The sequence below is a fragment of the Pseudophryne corroboree genome, unplaced genomic scaffold (assembly GCF_028390025.1).
Source record: "Pseudophryne corroboree isolate aPseCor3 unplaced genomic scaffold, aPseCor3.hap2 scaffold_1208, whole genome shotgun sequence".
Taxonomy (NCBI): Eukaryota; Metazoa; Chordata; class Amphibia; order Anura; family Myobatrachidae; genus Pseudophryne; species Pseudophryne corroboree.
Window position 1 is genome coordinate 79421 of NW_026967833.1, and position 12887 is coordinate 92307.

Sequence of the window (12887 nt, forward strand, 5' to 3'; positions counted from 1 at the left end):
TTAGAAGTAGAAAAGTTCTAACAGAAACCACAAAGGTCATCTACAGCTACACCACACTGGATACGCCCAATCTCATCTGATCTTGGAAGCTAAGCAGTGTTGGGCCTGGTTAGTACTTGGATGGGAGACCACCTGGGAATACAAGGTGCTGTAGATATTTTTATACTACCAACACCGTTCTGTTGATGCATTCCATTTTCAAACGTATTCATTTATGAACCAGTAGTTAGAAGTAGAAAAGTTCAAACAGAAACCACAAAGGTCATCTACAGCTACACCACACTGGATACGCCCAATCTCATCTGATCTTGGAAGCTAAGCAGTGTTGGGCCTGGTTAGTACTTGGATGGGAGACCACCTGGGAATACAAGGTGCTGTAGATATTTTTATACTGCCAACACCGTTCTGTTGATGCATTCCATTTTAAAACGTATTCATTTATGAACCAGTAGTTAGAAGTAGAAAAGTTCTAACAGAAACCACTAAGCTCATCTACAGCCACACCACACTGGATACGCCCAATCTCATCTGATCTTGGAAGCTAAGCAGTGTTGGGCCTGGTTAGTACTTGGATGGGAGACCACCTGGGAATACAAGGTGCTGTAGATATTTTTATACTGCCAACACCGTTCTGTTGATGCATTCCATTTTCAAACGTATTCATTTATAAACCAGTAGTTAGAAGTAGAAAAGTACTAACAGAAATCATAAAGCTCTTCTACAGCCACACCACACTGGATATGCCCAATCTCATCTGATCTTGGAAGCTAAGCAGTGTTGGGCCTGGTTAGTACTTGGATGGGAGACCACCTGGGAATACAAGGTGCTGTAGATAATTTTATACTGCCAACACCGTTCTGTTGATGCATTCCATTTTAAAACGTATTCATTTATGAACCAGTAGTTAGAAGTAGAAAAGTTCTAACAGAAACCAGAAAGTTCATCTACAGCAACACCACACTGGATACGCCCAATCTCATCTGATCTTGGAAGCTAAGCAGTGTTGGGCCTGGTTAGTACTTGGATGGGAGACCACCTGGGAATACAAGGTGCTGTAGATATTTTTATACTACCAACACCGTTCTGTTGATGCATTCCATTTTCAAATGTATTCATTTATGAACCAGTAGTTAGAAGTAGAAAAATACTAACAGAAACCATAAAGCTCTTCTACAGCCACACCACACTGGATATGCCCAATCTCATCTGATCTTGGAAGCTAAGCAGTGTTGGGCCTGGTTAGTACTTGGATGGGAGACCACCTGGGAATACATGGTGCTGTAGATATTTTTATACTGCCAACACCGTTCTGTTGATGCATTCCATTTTCAAACGTATTCATTTATGAACCAGTAGTTAGAAGTAGAAAAGTTCTAACAGAAACCACAAAGCTCATATACTGTTACACCACACTGGATACGCCCAATCTCATCTCATCTGATCTAGGAAGCTAATTAGTGTTGGGCATGGTTAGTACTTGGATGGGAGACCACCTGGGAATACAATGTGCTGTAGATATTTTTATACTTCCAACACCGTTCTGTTGATGCATTCCATTTTCAAACGTATTCATTTATGAACCAGTAGTTAGAAGTAGAAAAGTTCTAACAGAAACCATAAAGCTCATCTACAGCGACACCACACTGGATACGCCCAATCTCATCTGATCTTGGAAGCTAAGCAGTGTTGGGCCTGGTTAGTACTTGGATGGGAGACCACCTGGGAATACAAGGTGCTGTAGATATTTTTATACTACCAACACCGTTCTGTTGATGCATTCCATTTTCAAATGTATTCATTTATGAACCAGTAGTTAGAAGTAGAAAAATACTAACAGAAACCATAAAGCTCTTCTACAGCCACACCACACTGGATATGCCCAATCTCATCTGATCTTGGAAGCTAAGCAGTGTTGGGCCTGGTTAGTACTTGGATGGGAGACCACCTGGGAATACATGGTGCTGTAGATATTTTTATACTGCCAACACCGTTCTGTTGATGCATTCCATTTTCAAACGTATTCATTTATGAACCAGTAGTTAGAAGTAGAAAAGTTCTAACAGAAACCACAAAGCTCATATACTGTTACACCACACTGGATACGCCCAATCTCATCTCATCTGATCTAGGAAGCTAATTAGTGTTGGGCATGGTTAGTACTTGGATGGGAGACCACCTGGGAATACAATGTGCTGTAGATATTTTTATACTTCCAACACCGTTCTGTTGATGCATTCCATTTTCAAACGTATTCATTTATGAACCAGTAGTTAGAAGTAGAAAAGTTCTAACAGAAACCATAAAGCTCATCTACAGCCACACCACACTGGATATGCCCAATCTCATCTGATCTTGGAAGCCAAGCAGTGTTGGGCCTGGTTAGTACTTGGATGGGAGACCACCTGGGAATACAAGGTGCTGTAGATATTTTTATACTGCCAACACCGTTCTGTTGATGCATTCCATTTTCAAATGTATTCATTTATGAACCAGTAGTTAGTAGTAGAAAAGTTCAAACAGAAACCACAAAGCTCATCTACAGCCACACCACACTGGATACGCCCAATCTCATCTGATCTTGGAAACTAAGCAGTGTTGGGCCTGGTTAGTACTTGGATGGGAGACCACCTGGGAATACAAGGTGCTGTAGATATTTTTATACTGCCAACACCGTTCTGTTGATGCATTCCATTTTCAAACGTATTCATTTATGAACCAGTAGTTAGAAGTAGAAAAGTTCTAACAGAAACCACAAAGCTCATCTACAGCCACACCACACTGGATACGCCCAATCTCATCTGATCTTGGAAGCTAAGTAGTGTTGGGCCTGGTTAGTACTTGGATGGGAGACCACCTGGGAATACAAGGTGCTATAGATATTTTTATACTGCCAACACCGTTCTGTTGATGCATTCCATTTTAAAACGTATTCATTTATGAACCGGTAGTTAGAAGTAGAAAAGTTCTAACAGAAACCAGAAAGTTCATCTACAGCAACACCACACTGGATACGCCCAATCTCATCTGATCTTGGAAGCTAAGCAGTGTTGGGTCTGGTTAGCACTTGGATGGGAGACCACCTGGGAATACAAGGTGCTGTAGATATTTTTATACTGCCAACACCGTTCTGTTGATGCATTCAATTTTCAAACGTATTCATTTATGAACCAGTAGTTAGAAGTAGAAAAGTTCTAACAGAAACCACTAAGCTCATCTACAGCCACACCTCACTGGATACGCCCAATTTCATCTGATCTTGGAAGCTAAGCAGTGTTGGGCCTGGTTAGTACTTGGATGGGAGACCACCTGGGAATACAAGGTGCTGTAGATATTTTTATACTACCAACACCGTTCTGTTGATGCATTCCATTTTCAAATGTATTCATTTATGAACCAGTAGTTAGAAGTAGAAAAATACTAACAGAAACCATAAAGCTCTTCTACAGCCACACCACACTGGATATGCCCAATCTCATCTGATCTTGGAAGCTAAGCAGTGTTGGGCCTGGTTAGTACTTGGATGGGAGACCACCTGGGAATACATGGTGCTGTAGATATTTTTATACTGCCAACACCGTTCTGTTGATGCATTCCATTTTCAAACGTATTCATTTATGAACCAGTAGTTAGAAGTAGAAAAGTTCTAACAGAAACCACAAAGCTCATATACTGTCACACCACACTGGATACGCCCAATCTCATCTCATCTGATCTAGGAAGCTAATTAGTGTTGGGCATGGTTAGTACTTGGATGGGAGACCACCTGGGAATACAATGTGCTGTAGATATTTTTATACTTCCAACACCGTTCTGTTGATGCATTCCATTTTCAAACGTATTCATTTATGAACCAGTAGTTAGAAGTAGAAAAGTTCTAACAGAAACCATAAAGCTCATCTACAGCGACACCACACTGGATACGCCCAATCTCATCTGATCTTGGAAGCTAAGCAGTGTTGGGCCTGGTTAGTACTTGGATGGGAGACCACCTGGGAATACAAGGTGCTGTAGATATTTTTATACTACCAACACCGTTCTGTTGATGCATTCCATTTTCAAACGTATTCATTTATGAACCAGTAGTTAGAAGTAGAAAAGTTCTAACAGAAACCATAAAGCTCATCTACAGCCACACCACACTGGATATGCCCAATCTCATCTGATCTTGGAAGCCAAGCAGTGTTGGGCCTGGTTAGTACTTGGATGGGAGACCACCTGGGAATACAAGGTGCTGTAGATATTTTTATACTGCCAACACCGTTCTGTTGATGCATTCAATTTTCAAACGTATTCATTTATGAACCAGTAGTTAGAAGTAGAAAAGTTCTAACAGAAACCACTAAGCTAATCTACAGCCACACCACACTGGATACGCCCAATCTCATCTGATCTTGGAAGCTAAGCAGTGTTGGGCCTGGTTAGTACTTGGATGGGAGACCACCTGGGAATACAAGGTGCTGTAGATATTTTTTTTTATACTGCCAACACCGTTCTGTTGATGCATTCCATTTTCAAACGTATTCATTTATGAACCAGTAGTTAGAAGTAGAAAAGTTCTAACAGAAACCACAAAGCTCATCTACAGCCACACCACACTGGATACGCCCAATCTCATCTGATCTTGGAAGCTAAGCAGTGTTGGGCCTGGTTAGTACTTGGATGGGAGACCACCTGGGAATACAAGGTGCTGTAGATATTTTTATACTGCCAACACCGTTCTGTTGATGCATTCCATTTTCAAACGTATTCATTTATGAACCAGTAGTTAGAAGTAGAAAAGTTCTAACAGAAACCACAAAGCTCATCTACAGCAACACCACACTGGATACGCCCAATCTCATCTGATCTTGGAAGCTAAGCAGTGTTGGGCCTGGTTAGTACTTGGATGGGAGACCACCTGGGAATACAAGGTGCTGTAGATATTTTTATACTGCCAACACCGTTCTGTTGATGCATTCCATTTTCAAATGTATTCATTTATGAACCAGTAGTTAGAAGTAGAAAAGTTCTAACAGAAACCACAAAGCTCATCTACAGCCACACCACACTGGATACGCCCAATCTCATCTGATCTTGGAAGCTAAGCAGTGTTGGGCCTGGTTAGTACTTGGATGGGAGACCGCCTGGGAATACAAGGTGCTGTAGATATTTTTTTTTATACTGCCAACACCGTTCTGTTGATGCATTCCATTTTAAAACGTATTCATTTATGAACCAGTAGTTAGAAGTAGAAAAGTTCTAACAGAAACCAGAAATTTCATCTACAGCAACACCACACTGGATACGCCCAATCTCATCTGATCTTGGAAACTAAGCAGTGTTGGGCCTGGTTAGTACTTGGATGGGAGACCACCTGGGAATACAAGGTGCTGTAGATATTTTCATACTGCCAACACCGTTCTGTTGATGCATTCCATTTTCAAACGTATTCATTTATGAACCAGTAGTTAGAAGTAGAAAAGTTCTAACAGAAACCACAAAGCTCATATACTGCCACACCACACTGGATACGCCCAATCTCATCTCATCTGATCTAGGAAGCTAAGCAGTGTTGGGCATGGTTAGTACTTGGATGGGAGACCACCTGGGAATACAATGTGCTGTAGATATTTTTATACTACCAACACCGTTCTGTTGATGCATTCCATTTTCAAACGTATTCATTTATGAACCAGTAGTTAGAAGTAGAAAAGTTCTAACAGAAATCATAAAGCTCATCTACAGCAACACCACACTGGATACGCCCAATCTCATCTGATCTTGGAAGCTAAGCAGTGTTGGGCCTGGTTAGTACTTGGATGGGAGATCACCTGGGAATACAAGGTGCTGTAGATATTTTTATACTACCAACACCGTTCTGTTGATGCATTCCATTTTCAAACGTATTCATTTATGAACCAGTAGTTAGAAGTAGAAAAGTTCTAACAGAAACCATAAAGCTCATCTACAGCCACACCACACTGGATATGCCCAATCTCATCTGATCTTGGAAGCCAAGCAGTGTTGGGCCTGGTTAGTACTTGGATGGGAGACCACCTGGGAATACAAGGTGCTGTAGATATTTTTATACTGCCAACACCGTTCTGTTGATGCATTCCATTTTCAAATGTATTCATTTATGAACCAGTAGTTAGTAGTAGAAAAGTTCAAACAGAAACCACAAAGCTCATCTACAGCCACACCACACTGGATATGCCCAATCTCATCTGATCTTGGAAGCCAAGCAGTGTTGGGCCTGGTTAGTACTTGGATGGGAGATCACCTGGGAATACAAGGTGCTGTAGATATTTTTATACTACCAACACCGTTCTGTTGATGCATTCCATTTTCAAACGTATTCATTTATGAACCAGTAGTTAGAAGTAGAAAAGTTCTAACAGAAACCAGAAAGTTCATCTACAGCCACACCACACTGGATACGCCCAATCTCATCTGATCTTGGAAGCTAAGCAGTGTTGGGCCTGGTTAGTACTTGGATGGGAGACCACCTGGGAATACAAGGTGCTGTAGATATTTTTATACTGCTAACACCGTTCTGTTGATGCATTCCATTTTCAAACGTATTCATTTATGAACCAGTAGTTAGAAGTAGAAAAGTTCAAACAGAAACCACAAAGGTCATCTACAGCTACACCACACTGGATACGCCCAATCTCATCTGATCTTGGAAGCTAAGCAGTGTTGGGCCTGGTTAGTACTTGGATGGGAGACCACCTGGGAATACAAGGTGCTGTAGATATTTTTATACTGCCAACACCGTTCTGTTGATGCATTCCATTTTAAAACGTATTCATTTATGAACCAGTAGTTAGAAGTAGAAAAGTTCTAACAGAAACCACTAAGCTCATCTACAGCCACACCACACTGGATACGCCCAATCTCATCTGATCTTGGAAGCTAAGCAGTGTTGGGCCTGGTTAGTACTTGGATGGGAGACCACCTGGGAATACAAGGTGCTGTAGATATTTTTATACTGCCAACACCGTTCTGTTGATGCATTCCATTTTCAAACGTATTCATTTATAAACCAGTAGTTAGAAGTAGAAAAGTACTAACAGAAATCATAAAGCTCTTCTACAGCCACACCACACTGGATATGCCCAATCTCATCTGATCTTGGAAGCTAAGCAGTGTTGGGCCTGGTTAGTACTTGGATGGGAGACCACCTGGGAATACAAGGTGCTGTAGATAATTTTATACTGCCAACACCGTTCTGTTGATGCATTCCATTTTAAAACGTATTCATTTATGAACCAGTAGTTAGAAGTAGAAAAGTTCTAACAGAAACCAGAAAGTTCATCTACAGCAACACCACACTGGATACGCCCAATCTCATCTGATCTTGGAAGCTAAGCAGTGTTGGGCCTGGTTAGTACTTGGATGGGAGACCACCTGGGAATACAAGGTGCTGTAGATATTTTTATACTACCAACACCGTTCTGTTGATGCATTCCATTTTCAAATGTATTCATTTATGAACCAGTAGTTAGAAGTAGAAAAATACTAACAGAAACCATAAAGCTCTTCTACAGCCACACCACACTGGATATGCCCAATCTCATCTGATCTTGGAAGCTAAGCAGTGTTGGGCCTGGTTAGTACTTGGATGGGAGACCACCTGGGAATACATGGTGCTGTAGATATTTTTATACTGCCAACACCGTTCTGTTGATGCATTCCATTTTCAAACGTATTCATTTATGAACCAGTAGTTAGAAGTAGAAAAGTTCTAACAGAAACCACAAAGCTCATATACTGTCACACCACACTGGATACGCCCAATCTCATCTCATCTGATCTAGGAAGCTAATTAGTGTTGGGCATGGTTAGTACTTGGATGGGAGACCACCTGGGAATACAATGTGCTGTAGATATTTTTATACTACCAACACCGTTCTGTTGATGCATTCCATTTTCAAACGTATTCATTTATGAACCAGTAGTTAGAAGTAGAAAAGTTCTAACAGAAACCATAAAGCTCATCTACAGCGACACCACACTGGATACGCCCAATCTCATCTGATCTTGGAAGCTAAGCAGTGTTGGGCCTGGTTAGTACTTGGATGGGAGACCACCTGGGAATACAAGGTGCTGTAGATATTTTTATACTACCAACACCGTTCTGTTGATGCATTCCATTTTCAAATGTATTCATTTATGAACCAGTAGTTAGAAGTAGAAAAGTTCAAACAGAAACCACAAAGGTCATCTACAGCTACACCACACTGGATACGCCCAATCTCATCTGATCTTGGAAGCTAAGCAGTGTTGGGCCTGGTTAGTACTTGGATGGGAGACCACCTGGGAATACAAGGTGCTGTAGATATTTTTATACTGCCAACACCGTTCTGTTGATGCATTCCATTTTAAAACGTATTCATTTATGAACCAGTAGTTAGAAGTAGAAAAGTTCTAACAGAAACCACTAAGCTCATCTACAGCCACACCACACTGGATACGCCCAATCTCATCTGATCTTGGAAGCTAAGCAGTGTTGGGCCTGGTTAGTACTTGGATGGGAGACCACCTGGGAATACAAGGTGCTGTAGATATTTTTATACTGCCAACACCGTTCTGTTGATGCATTCCATTTTCAAACGTATTCATTTATAAACCAGTAGTTAGAAGTAGAAAAGTACTAACAGAAATCATAAAGCTCTTCTACAGCCACACCACACTGGATATGCCCAATCTCATCTGATCTTGGAAGCTAAGCAGTGTTGGGCCTGGTTAGTACTTGGATGAGAGAACACCTGGGAATACAAGGTGCTGTAGATAATTTTATACTGCCAACACCGTTCTGTTGATGCATTCCATTTTAAAACGTATTCATTTATGAACCAGTAGTTAGAAGTAGAAAAGTTCTAACAGAAACCAGAAAGTTCATCTACAGCAACACCACACTGGATACGCCCAATCTCATCTGATCTTGGAAGCTAAGCAGTGTTGGGCCTGGTTAGTACTTGGATGGGAGACCACCTGGGAATACAAGGTGCTGTAGATATTTTTATACTACCAACACCGTTCTGTTGATGCATTCCATTTTCAAATGTATTCATTTATGAACCAGTAGTTAGAAGTAGAAAAATACTAACAGAAACCATAAAGCTCTTCTACAGCCACACCACACTGGATATGCCCAATCTCATCTGATCTTGGAAGCTAAGCAGTGTTGGGCCTGGTTAGTACTTGGATGGGAGACCACCTGGGAATACATGGTGCTGTAGATATTTTTAAACTGCCAACACCGTTCTGTTGATGCATTCCATTTTCAAACGTATTCATTTATGAACCAGTAGTTAGAAGAAGAAAAGTTCTAACAGAAACCACAAAGCTCATATACTGTCACACCACACTGGATACGCCCAATCTCATCTCATCTGATCTAGGAAGCTAATTAGTGTTGGGCATGGTTAGTACTTGGATGGGAGACCACCTGGGAATACAATGTGCTGTAGATATTTTTATACTTCCAACACCGTTCTGTTGATGCATTCCATTTTCAAACGTATTCATTTATGAACCAGTAGTTAGAAGTAGAAAAGTTCTAACAGAAACCATAAAGCTCATCTACAGCGACACCACACTGGATACGCCCAATCTCATCTGATCTTGGAAGCTAAGCAGTGTTGGGCCTGGTTAGTACTTAGATGGGAGACCACCTGGGAATACAAGGTGCTGTAGATATTTTTATACTACCAACACCGTTCTGTTGATGCATTCCATTTTCAAACGTATTCATTTATGAACCAGTAGTTAGAAGTAGAAAAGTTCTAACAGAAACCATAAAGCTCATCTACAGCCACACCACACTGGATATGCCCAATCTCATCTGATCTTGGAAGCCAAGCAGTGTTGGGCCTGGTTAGTACTTGGATGGGAGACCACCTGGGAATACAAGGTGCTGTAGATATTTTTATACTGCCAACACCGTTCTGTTGATGCATTCCATTTTCAAATGTATTCATTTATGAACCAGTAGTTAGTAGTAGAAAAGTTCAAACAGAAACCACAAAGCTCATCTACAGCCACACCACACTGGATACGCCCAATCTCATCTGATCTTGGAAACTAAGCAGTGTTGGGCCTGGTTAGTACTTGGATGGGAGACCACCTGGGAATACAAGGTGCTGTAGATATTTTTATACTGCCAACACCGTTCTGTTGATGCATTCCATTTTCAAACGTATTCATTTATGAACCAGTAGTTAGAAGTAGAAAAGTTCTAACAGAAACCACAAAGCTCATCTACAGCCACACCACACTGGATACGCCCAATCTCATCTGATCTTGGAAGCTAAGTAGTGTTGGGCCTGGTTAGTACTTGGATGGGAGACCACCTGGGAATACAAGGTGCTATAGATATTTTTATACTGCCAACACCGTTCTGTTGATGCATTCCATTTTAAAACGTATTCATTTATGAACCGGTAGTTAGAAGTAGAAAAGTTCTAACAGAAACCAGAAAGTTCATCTACAGCAACACCACACTGGATACGCCCAATCTCATCTGATCTTGGAAGCTAAGCAGTGTTGGGTCTGGTTAGCACTTGGATGGGAGACCACCTGGGAATACAAGGTGCTGTAGATATTTTTATACTGCCAACACCGTTCTGTTGATGCATTCAATTTTCAAACGTATTCATTTATGAACCAGTAGTTAGAAGTAGAAAAGTTCTAACAGAAACCACTAAGCTCATCTACAGCCACACCACACTGGATACGCCCAATTTCATCTGATCTTGGAAGCTAAGCAGTGTTGGGCCTGGTTAGTACTTGGATGGGAGACCACCTGGGAATACAAGGTGCTGTAGATATTTTTTTTTATACTGCCAACACCGTTCTGTTGATGCATTCCATTTTCAAACGTATTCATTTATGAACCAGTAGTTAGAAGTAGAAAAGTTCTAACAGAAACCACAAAGCTCATCTACAGCCACACCACACTGGATACGCCCAATCTCATCTGATCTTGGAAGCTAAGCAGTGTTGGGCCTGGTTAGTACTTGGATGGGAGACCACCTGGGAATACAAGGTGCTGTAGATATTTTTATACTGCCAACACCGTTCTGTTGATGCATTCCATTTTCAAACGTATTCATTTATGAACCAGTAGTTAGAAGTAGAAAAGTTCTAACAGAAACCACAAAGCTCATCTACAGCAACACCACACTGGATACGCCCAATCTCATCTGATCTTGGAAGCTAAGCAGTGTTGGGCCTGGTTAGTACTTGGATGGGAGACCACCTGGGAATACATAGGTGCTGTAGATATTTTTATACTGCCAACACCGTTCTGTTGATGCATTCCATTTTCAAATGTATTCATTTATGAACCAGTAGTTAGAAGCAGAAAAGTTCTAACAGAAACCAGAAAGTTCATCTACAGCAACACCACACTGGATACGCCCAATCTCATCTGATCTTGGAAGCTAAGCAGTGTTGGGTCTGGTTAGCACTTGGATGGGAGACCACCTGGGAATACAAGGTGCTGTAGATATTTTTATACTGCCAACACCGTTCTGTTGATGCATTCAATTTTCAAACGTATTCATTTATGAACCAGTAGTTAGAAGTAGAAAAGTTCTAACAGAAACCACTAAGCTCATCTACAGCCACACCACACTGGATACGCCCAATTTCATCTGATCTTGGAAGCTAAGCAGTGTTGGGCCTGGTTAGTACTTGGATGGGAGACCACCTGGGAATACAAGGTGCTGTAGATTTTTTTTTTTATACTGCCAACACCGTTCTGTTGATGCATTCCATTTTCAAACGTATTCATTTATGAACCAGTAGTTAGAAGTAGAAAAGTTCTAACAGAAACCACAAAGCTCATCTACAGCCACACCACACTGGATACGCCCAATCTCATCTGATCTTGGAAGCTAAGCAGTGTTGGGCCTGGTTAGTACTTGGATGGGAGACCACCTGGGAATACAAGGTGCTGTAGATATTTTTATACTGCCAACACCGTTCTGTTGATGCATTCCATTTTCAAACGTATTCATTTATGAACCAGTAGTTAGAAGTAGAAAAGTTCTAACAGAAACCACAAAGCTCATCTACAGCAACACCACACTGGATACGCCCAATCTCATCTGATCTTGGAAGCTAAGCAGTGTTGGGCCTGGTTAGTACTTGGATGGGAGACCACCTGGGAATACAAGGTGCTGTAGATATTTTTATACTGCCAACACCGTTCTGTTGATGCATTCCATTTTCAAACGTATTCATTTATGAACCAGTAGTTAGAAGTAGAAAAGTTCTAACAGAAACCACAAAGCTCATCTACAGCAACACCACACTGGATACGCCCAATCTCATCTGATCTTGGAAGCTAAGCAGTGTTGGGCCTGGTTAGTACTTGGATGGGAGACCACCTGGGAATACAAGGTGCTGTAGATATTTTTATACTGCCAACATCGTTCTGTTGATGCATTCCATTTTCAAATGTATTCATTTATGAACCAGTAGTTAGAAGCAGAAAAGTTCTAACAGAAACCACAAAGCTCATCTACAGCCACACCACACTGGATACGCCCAATCTCATCTGATCTTGGAAGCTAAGCAGTGTTGGGCCTGGTTAGTACTTGGATGGGAGACCGCCTGGGAATACAAGGTGCTGTAGATATTTTTTTTTATACTGCCAACACCGTTCTGTTGATGCATTCCATCTTCAAACGTATTCATTTATGAACCAGTAGTTAGAAGTAGAAAAGTTCTAACAGAAACCACAAAGCTCATCTACAGCCACACCACACTGGATACGCCCAATCTCCTCTGATCTTGGAAGCTAAGCAGTGTTGGGCCTGGTTAGTACTTGGATGGGAGACCACCTGGGAATACAAGGTGCTGTAGATATTTTTATACTGCTAACACCGTTC

The 12887-nt window shown here is 41.3% G+C and overlaps 47 non-coding genes and 10 pseudogenes across 47 annotated transcripts; all 57 read left to right on the forward strand.

Annotated features, from left to right (window-relative positions):
- The first annotated feature begins 38 nt into the window (after positions 1-38).
- On the forward strand, positions 39-157 carry LOC134991445 (5S ribosomal RNA). The gene has a single exon (XR_010195691.1). It is a non-coding gene; the product is annotated as a 5S ribosomal RNA (ribosomal RNA).
- Positions 158-264: 107 nt separating this feature from the next.
- LOC134991446 (5S ribosomal RNA) lies at positions 265-383 on the forward strand. Its single transcript, XR_010195692.1, has one exon. It is a non-coding gene; the product is annotated as a 5S ribosomal RNA (ribosomal RNA).
- A 107-nt stretch (positions 384-490) lies between these two features.
- On the forward strand, positions 491-609 carry LOC134991766 (5S ribosomal RNA). Its single transcript, XR_010196008.1, has one exon. It is a non-coding gene; the product is annotated as a 5S ribosomal RNA (ribosomal RNA).
- Positions 610-716: 107 nt separating this feature from the next.
- On the forward strand, positions 717-835 carry LOC134991608 (5S ribosomal RNA). Its single transcript, XR_010195851.1, has one exon. It is a non-coding gene; the product is annotated as a 5S ribosomal RNA (ribosomal RNA).
- A 107-nt stretch (positions 836-942) lies between these two features.
- Positions 943-1061, forward strand: LOC134991492 (5S ribosomal RNA). The gene has a single exon (XR_010195737.1). It is a non-coding gene; the product is annotated as a 5S ribosomal RNA (ribosomal RNA).
- A 107-nt stretch (positions 1062-1168) lies between these two features.
- Positions 1169-1287, forward strand: LOC134991631 (5S ribosomal RNA). Its single transcript, XR_010195874.1, has one exon. It is a non-coding gene; the product is annotated as a 5S ribosomal RNA (ribosomal RNA).
- Positions 1288-1394: 107 nt separating this feature from the next.
- LOC134991379 (5S ribosomal RNA) lies at positions 1395-1518 on the forward strand (annotated as a pseudogene).
- A 107-nt stretch (positions 1519-1625) lies between these two features.
- LOC134991469 (5S ribosomal RNA) lies at positions 1626-1744 on the forward strand. The gene has a single exon (XR_010195714.1). It is a non-coding gene; the product is annotated as a 5S ribosomal RNA (ribosomal RNA).
- A 107-nt stretch (positions 1745-1851) lies between these two features.
- On the forward strand, positions 1852-1970 carry LOC134991633 (5S ribosomal RNA). The gene has a single exon (XR_010195876.1). It is a non-coding gene; the product is annotated as a 5S ribosomal RNA (ribosomal RNA).
- Positions 1971-2077: 107 nt separating this feature from the next.
- Positions 2078-2201, forward strand: LOC134991380 (5S ribosomal RNA; annotated as a pseudogene).
- Positions 2202-2308: 107 nt separating this feature from the next.
- Positions 2309-2427, forward strand: LOC134991639 (5S ribosomal RNA). Its single transcript, XR_010195882.1, has one exon. It is a non-coding gene; the product is annotated as a 5S ribosomal RNA (ribosomal RNA).
- Positions 2428-2534: 107 nt separating this feature from the next.
- LOC134991618 (5S ribosomal RNA) lies at positions 2535-2653 on the forward strand. The gene has a single exon (XR_010195861.1). It is a non-coding gene; the product is annotated as a 5S ribosomal RNA (ribosomal RNA).
- A 107-nt stretch (positions 2654-2760) lies between these two features.
- On the forward strand, positions 2761-2879 carry LOC134991761 (5S ribosomal RNA). The gene has a single exon (XR_010196003.1). It is a non-coding gene; the product is annotated as a 5S ribosomal RNA (ribosomal RNA).
- A 107-nt stretch (positions 2880-2986) lies between these two features.
- LOC134991237 (5S ribosomal RNA) lies at positions 2987-3105 on the forward strand (annotated as a pseudogene).
- A 107-nt stretch (positions 3106-3212) lies between these two features.
- Positions 3213-3331, forward strand: LOC134991568 (5S ribosomal RNA). Its single transcript, XR_010195812.1, has one exon. It is a non-coding gene; the product is annotated as a 5S ribosomal RNA (ribosomal RNA).
- A 107-nt stretch (positions 3332-3438) lies between these two features.
- Positions 3439-3557, forward strand: LOC134991634 (5S ribosomal RNA). The gene has a single exon (XR_010195877.1). It is a non-coding gene; the product is annotated as a 5S ribosomal RNA (ribosomal RNA).
- Positions 3558-3664: 107 nt separating this feature from the next.
- On the forward strand, positions 3665-3788 carry LOC134991375 (5S ribosomal RNA; annotated as a pseudogene).
- Positions 3789-3895: 107 nt separating this feature from the next.
- On the forward strand, positions 3896-4014 carry LOC134991470 (5S ribosomal RNA). Its single transcript, XR_010195715.1, has one exon. It is a non-coding gene; the product is annotated as a 5S ribosomal RNA (ribosomal RNA).
- Positions 4015-4121: 107 nt separating this feature from the next.
- On the forward strand, positions 4122-4240 carry LOC134991640 (5S ribosomal RNA). The gene has a single exon (XR_010195883.1). It is a non-coding gene; the product is annotated as a 5S ribosomal RNA (ribosomal RNA).
- A 107-nt stretch (positions 4241-4347) lies between these two features.
- Positions 4348-4466, forward strand: LOC134991777 (5S ribosomal RNA). Its single transcript, XR_010196019.1, has one exon. It is a non-coding gene; the product is annotated as a 5S ribosomal RNA (ribosomal RNA).
- A 111-nt stretch (positions 4467-4577) lies between these two features.
- LOC134991789 (5S ribosomal RNA) lies at positions 4578-4696 on the forward strand. The gene has a single exon (XR_010196030.1). It is a non-coding gene; the product is annotated as a 5S ribosomal RNA (ribosomal RNA).
- Positions 4697-4803: 107 nt separating this feature from the next.
- Positions 4804-4922, forward strand: LOC134991493 (5S ribosomal RNA). Its single transcript, XR_010195738.1, has one exon. It is a non-coding gene; the product is annotated as a 5S ribosomal RNA (ribosomal RNA).
- A 107-nt stretch (positions 4923-5029) lies between these two features.
- Positions 5030-5148, forward strand: LOC134991402 (5S ribosomal RNA). Its single transcript, XR_010195649.1, has one exon. It is a non-coding gene; the product is annotated as a 5S ribosomal RNA (ribosomal RNA).
- Positions 5149-5259: 111 nt separating this feature from the next.
- LOC134991771 (5S ribosomal RNA) lies at positions 5260-5378 on the forward strand. Its single transcript, XR_010196013.1, has one exon. It is a non-coding gene; the product is annotated as a 5S ribosomal RNA (ribosomal RNA).
- Positions 5379-5485: 107 nt separating this feature from the next.
- LOC134991348 (5S ribosomal RNA) lies at positions 5486-5609 on the forward strand (annotated as a pseudogene).
- Positions 5610-5716: 107 nt separating this feature from the next.
- Positions 5717-5835, forward strand: LOC134991695 (5S ribosomal RNA). The gene has a single exon (XR_010195938.1). It is a non-coding gene; the product is annotated as a 5S ribosomal RNA (ribosomal RNA).
- Positions 5836-5942: 107 nt separating this feature from the next.
- On the forward strand, positions 5943-6061 carry LOC134991641 (5S ribosomal RNA). Its single transcript, XR_010195884.1, has one exon. It is a non-coding gene; the product is annotated as a 5S ribosomal RNA (ribosomal RNA).
- Positions 6062-6168: 107 nt separating this feature from the next.
- LOC134991807 (5S ribosomal RNA) lies at positions 6169-6287 on the forward strand. The gene has a single exon (XR_010196047.1). It is a non-coding gene; the product is annotated as a 5S ribosomal RNA (ribosomal RNA).
- A 107-nt stretch (positions 6288-6394) lies between these two features.
- Positions 6395-6513, forward strand: LOC134991800 (5S ribosomal RNA). The gene has a single exon (XR_010196041.1). It is a non-coding gene; the product is annotated as a 5S ribosomal RNA (ribosomal RNA).
- Positions 6514-6620: 107 nt separating this feature from the next.
- LOC134991447 (5S ribosomal RNA) lies at positions 6621-6739 on the forward strand. The gene has a single exon (XR_010195693.1). It is a non-coding gene; the product is annotated as a 5S ribosomal RNA (ribosomal RNA).
- Positions 6740-6846: 107 nt separating this feature from the next.
- LOC134991812 (5S ribosomal RNA) lies at positions 6847-6965 on the forward strand. Its single transcript, XR_010196052.1, has one exon. It is a non-coding gene; the product is annotated as a 5S ribosomal RNA (ribosomal RNA).
- A 107-nt stretch (positions 6966-7072) lies between these two features.
- LOC134991609 (5S ribosomal RNA) lies at positions 7073-7191 on the forward strand. Its single transcript, XR_010195852.1, has one exon. It is a non-coding gene; the product is annotated as a 5S ribosomal RNA (ribosomal RNA).
- A 107-nt stretch (positions 7192-7298) lies between these two features.
- On the forward strand, positions 7299-7417 carry LOC134991494 (5S ribosomal RNA). Its single transcript, XR_010195739.1, has one exon. It is a non-coding gene; the product is annotated as a 5S ribosomal RNA (ribosomal RNA).
- Positions 7418-7524: 107 nt separating this feature from the next.
- On the forward strand, positions 7525-7643 carry LOC134991635 (5S ribosomal RNA). The gene has a single exon (XR_010195878.1). It is a non-coding gene; the product is annotated as a 5S ribosomal RNA (ribosomal RNA).
- A 107-nt stretch (positions 7644-7750) lies between these two features.
- LOC134991376 (5S ribosomal RNA) lies at positions 7751-7874 on the forward strand (annotated as a pseudogene).
- A 107-nt stretch (positions 7875-7981) lies between these two features.
- LOC134991471 (5S ribosomal RNA) lies at positions 7982-8100 on the forward strand. Its single transcript, XR_010195716.1, has one exon. It is a non-coding gene; the product is annotated as a 5S ribosomal RNA (ribosomal RNA).
- A 107-nt stretch (positions 8101-8207) lies between these two features.
- On the forward strand, positions 8208-8326 carry LOC134991448 (5S ribosomal RNA). The gene has a single exon (XR_010195694.1). It is a non-coding gene; the product is annotated as a 5S ribosomal RNA (ribosomal RNA).
- A 107-nt stretch (positions 8327-8433) lies between these two features.
- On the forward strand, positions 8434-8552 carry LOC134991824 (5S ribosomal RNA). Its single transcript, XR_010196064.1, has one exon. It is a non-coding gene; the product is annotated as a 5S ribosomal RNA (ribosomal RNA).
- A 107-nt stretch (positions 8553-8659) lies between these two features.
- On the forward strand, positions 8660-8778 carry LOC134991215 (5S ribosomal RNA; annotated as a pseudogene).
- Positions 8779-8885: 107 nt separating this feature from the next.
- On the forward strand, positions 8886-9004 carry LOC134991495 (5S ribosomal RNA). The gene has a single exon (XR_010195740.1). It is a non-coding gene; the product is annotated as a 5S ribosomal RNA (ribosomal RNA).
- A 107-nt stretch (positions 9005-9111) lies between these two features.
- Positions 9112-9230, forward strand: LOC134991636 (5S ribosomal RNA). The gene has a single exon (XR_010195879.1). It is a non-coding gene; the product is annotated as a 5S ribosomal RNA (ribosomal RNA).
- Positions 9231-9337: 107 nt separating this feature from the next.
- Positions 9338-9461, forward strand: LOC134991378 (5S ribosomal RNA; annotated as a pseudogene).
- Positions 9462-9568: 107 nt separating this feature from the next.
- LOC134991534 (5S ribosomal RNA) lies at positions 9569-9687 on the forward strand. The gene has a single exon (XR_010195779.1). It is a non-coding gene; the product is annotated as a 5S ribosomal RNA (ribosomal RNA).
- A 107-nt stretch (positions 9688-9794) lies between these two features.
- On the forward strand, positions 9795-9913 carry LOC134991642 (5S ribosomal RNA). Its single transcript, XR_010195885.1, has one exon. It is a non-coding gene; the product is annotated as a 5S ribosomal RNA (ribosomal RNA).
- Positions 9914-10020: 107 nt separating this feature from the next.
- LOC134991619 (5S ribosomal RNA) lies at positions 10021-10139 on the forward strand. Its single transcript, XR_010195862.1, has one exon. It is a non-coding gene; the product is annotated as a 5S ribosomal RNA (ribosomal RNA).
- Positions 10140-10246: 107 nt separating this feature from the next.
- LOC134991762 (5S ribosomal RNA) lies at positions 10247-10365 on the forward strand. The gene has a single exon (XR_010196004.1). It is a non-coding gene; the product is annotated as a 5S ribosomal RNA (ribosomal RNA).
- Positions 10366-10472: 107 nt separating this feature from the next.
- LOC134991239 (5S ribosomal RNA) lies at positions 10473-10591 on the forward strand (annotated as a pseudogene).
- Positions 10592-10698: 107 nt separating this feature from the next.
- On the forward strand, positions 10699-10817 carry LOC134991525 (5S ribosomal RNA). Its single transcript, XR_010195770.1, has one exon. It is a non-coding gene; the product is annotated as a 5S ribosomal RNA (ribosomal RNA).
- A 111-nt stretch (positions 10818-10928) lies between these two features.
- On the forward strand, positions 10929-11047 carry LOC134991836 (5S ribosomal RNA). The gene has a single exon (XR_010196075.1). It is a non-coding gene; the product is annotated as a 5S ribosomal RNA (ribosomal RNA).
- A 107-nt stretch (positions 11048-11154) lies between these two features.
- On the forward strand, positions 11155-11274 carry LOC134991730 (5S ribosomal RNA). The gene has a single exon (XR_010195972.1). It is a non-coding gene; the product is annotated as a 5S ribosomal RNA (ribosomal RNA).
- A 107-nt stretch (positions 11275-11381) lies between these two features.
- Positions 11382-11500, forward strand: LOC134991240 (5S ribosomal RNA; annotated as a pseudogene).
- Positions 11501-11607: 107 nt separating this feature from the next.
- LOC134991465 (5S ribosomal RNA) lies at positions 11608-11726 on the forward strand. The gene has a single exon (XR_010195710.1). It is a non-coding gene; the product is annotated as a 5S ribosomal RNA (ribosomal RNA).
- A 111-nt stretch (positions 11727-11837) lies between these two features.
- On the forward strand, positions 11838-11956 carry LOC134991847 (5S ribosomal RNA). Its single transcript, XR_010196086.1, has one exon. It is a non-coding gene; the product is annotated as a 5S ribosomal RNA (ribosomal RNA).
- A 107-nt stretch (positions 11957-12063) lies between these two features.
- Positions 12064-12182, forward strand: LOC134991497 (5S ribosomal RNA). Its single transcript, XR_010195742.1, has one exon. It is a non-coding gene; the product is annotated as a 5S ribosomal RNA (ribosomal RNA).
- Positions 12183-12289: 107 nt separating this feature from the next.
- Positions 12290-12408, forward strand: LOC134991498 (5S ribosomal RNA). The gene has a single exon (XR_010195743.1). It is a non-coding gene; the product is annotated as a 5S ribosomal RNA (ribosomal RNA).
- Positions 12409-12515: 107 nt separating this feature from the next.
- Positions 12516-12634, forward strand: LOC134991403 (5S ribosomal RNA). The gene has a single exon (XR_010195650.1). It is a non-coding gene; the product is annotated as a 5S ribosomal RNA (ribosomal RNA).
- A 111-nt stretch (positions 12635-12745) lies between these two features.
- On the forward strand, positions 12746-12864 carry LOC134991550 (5S ribosomal RNA). The gene has a single exon (XR_010195795.1). It is a non-coding gene; the product is annotated as a 5S ribosomal RNA (ribosomal RNA).
- Positions 12865-12887: the final 23 nt, after the last annotated feature.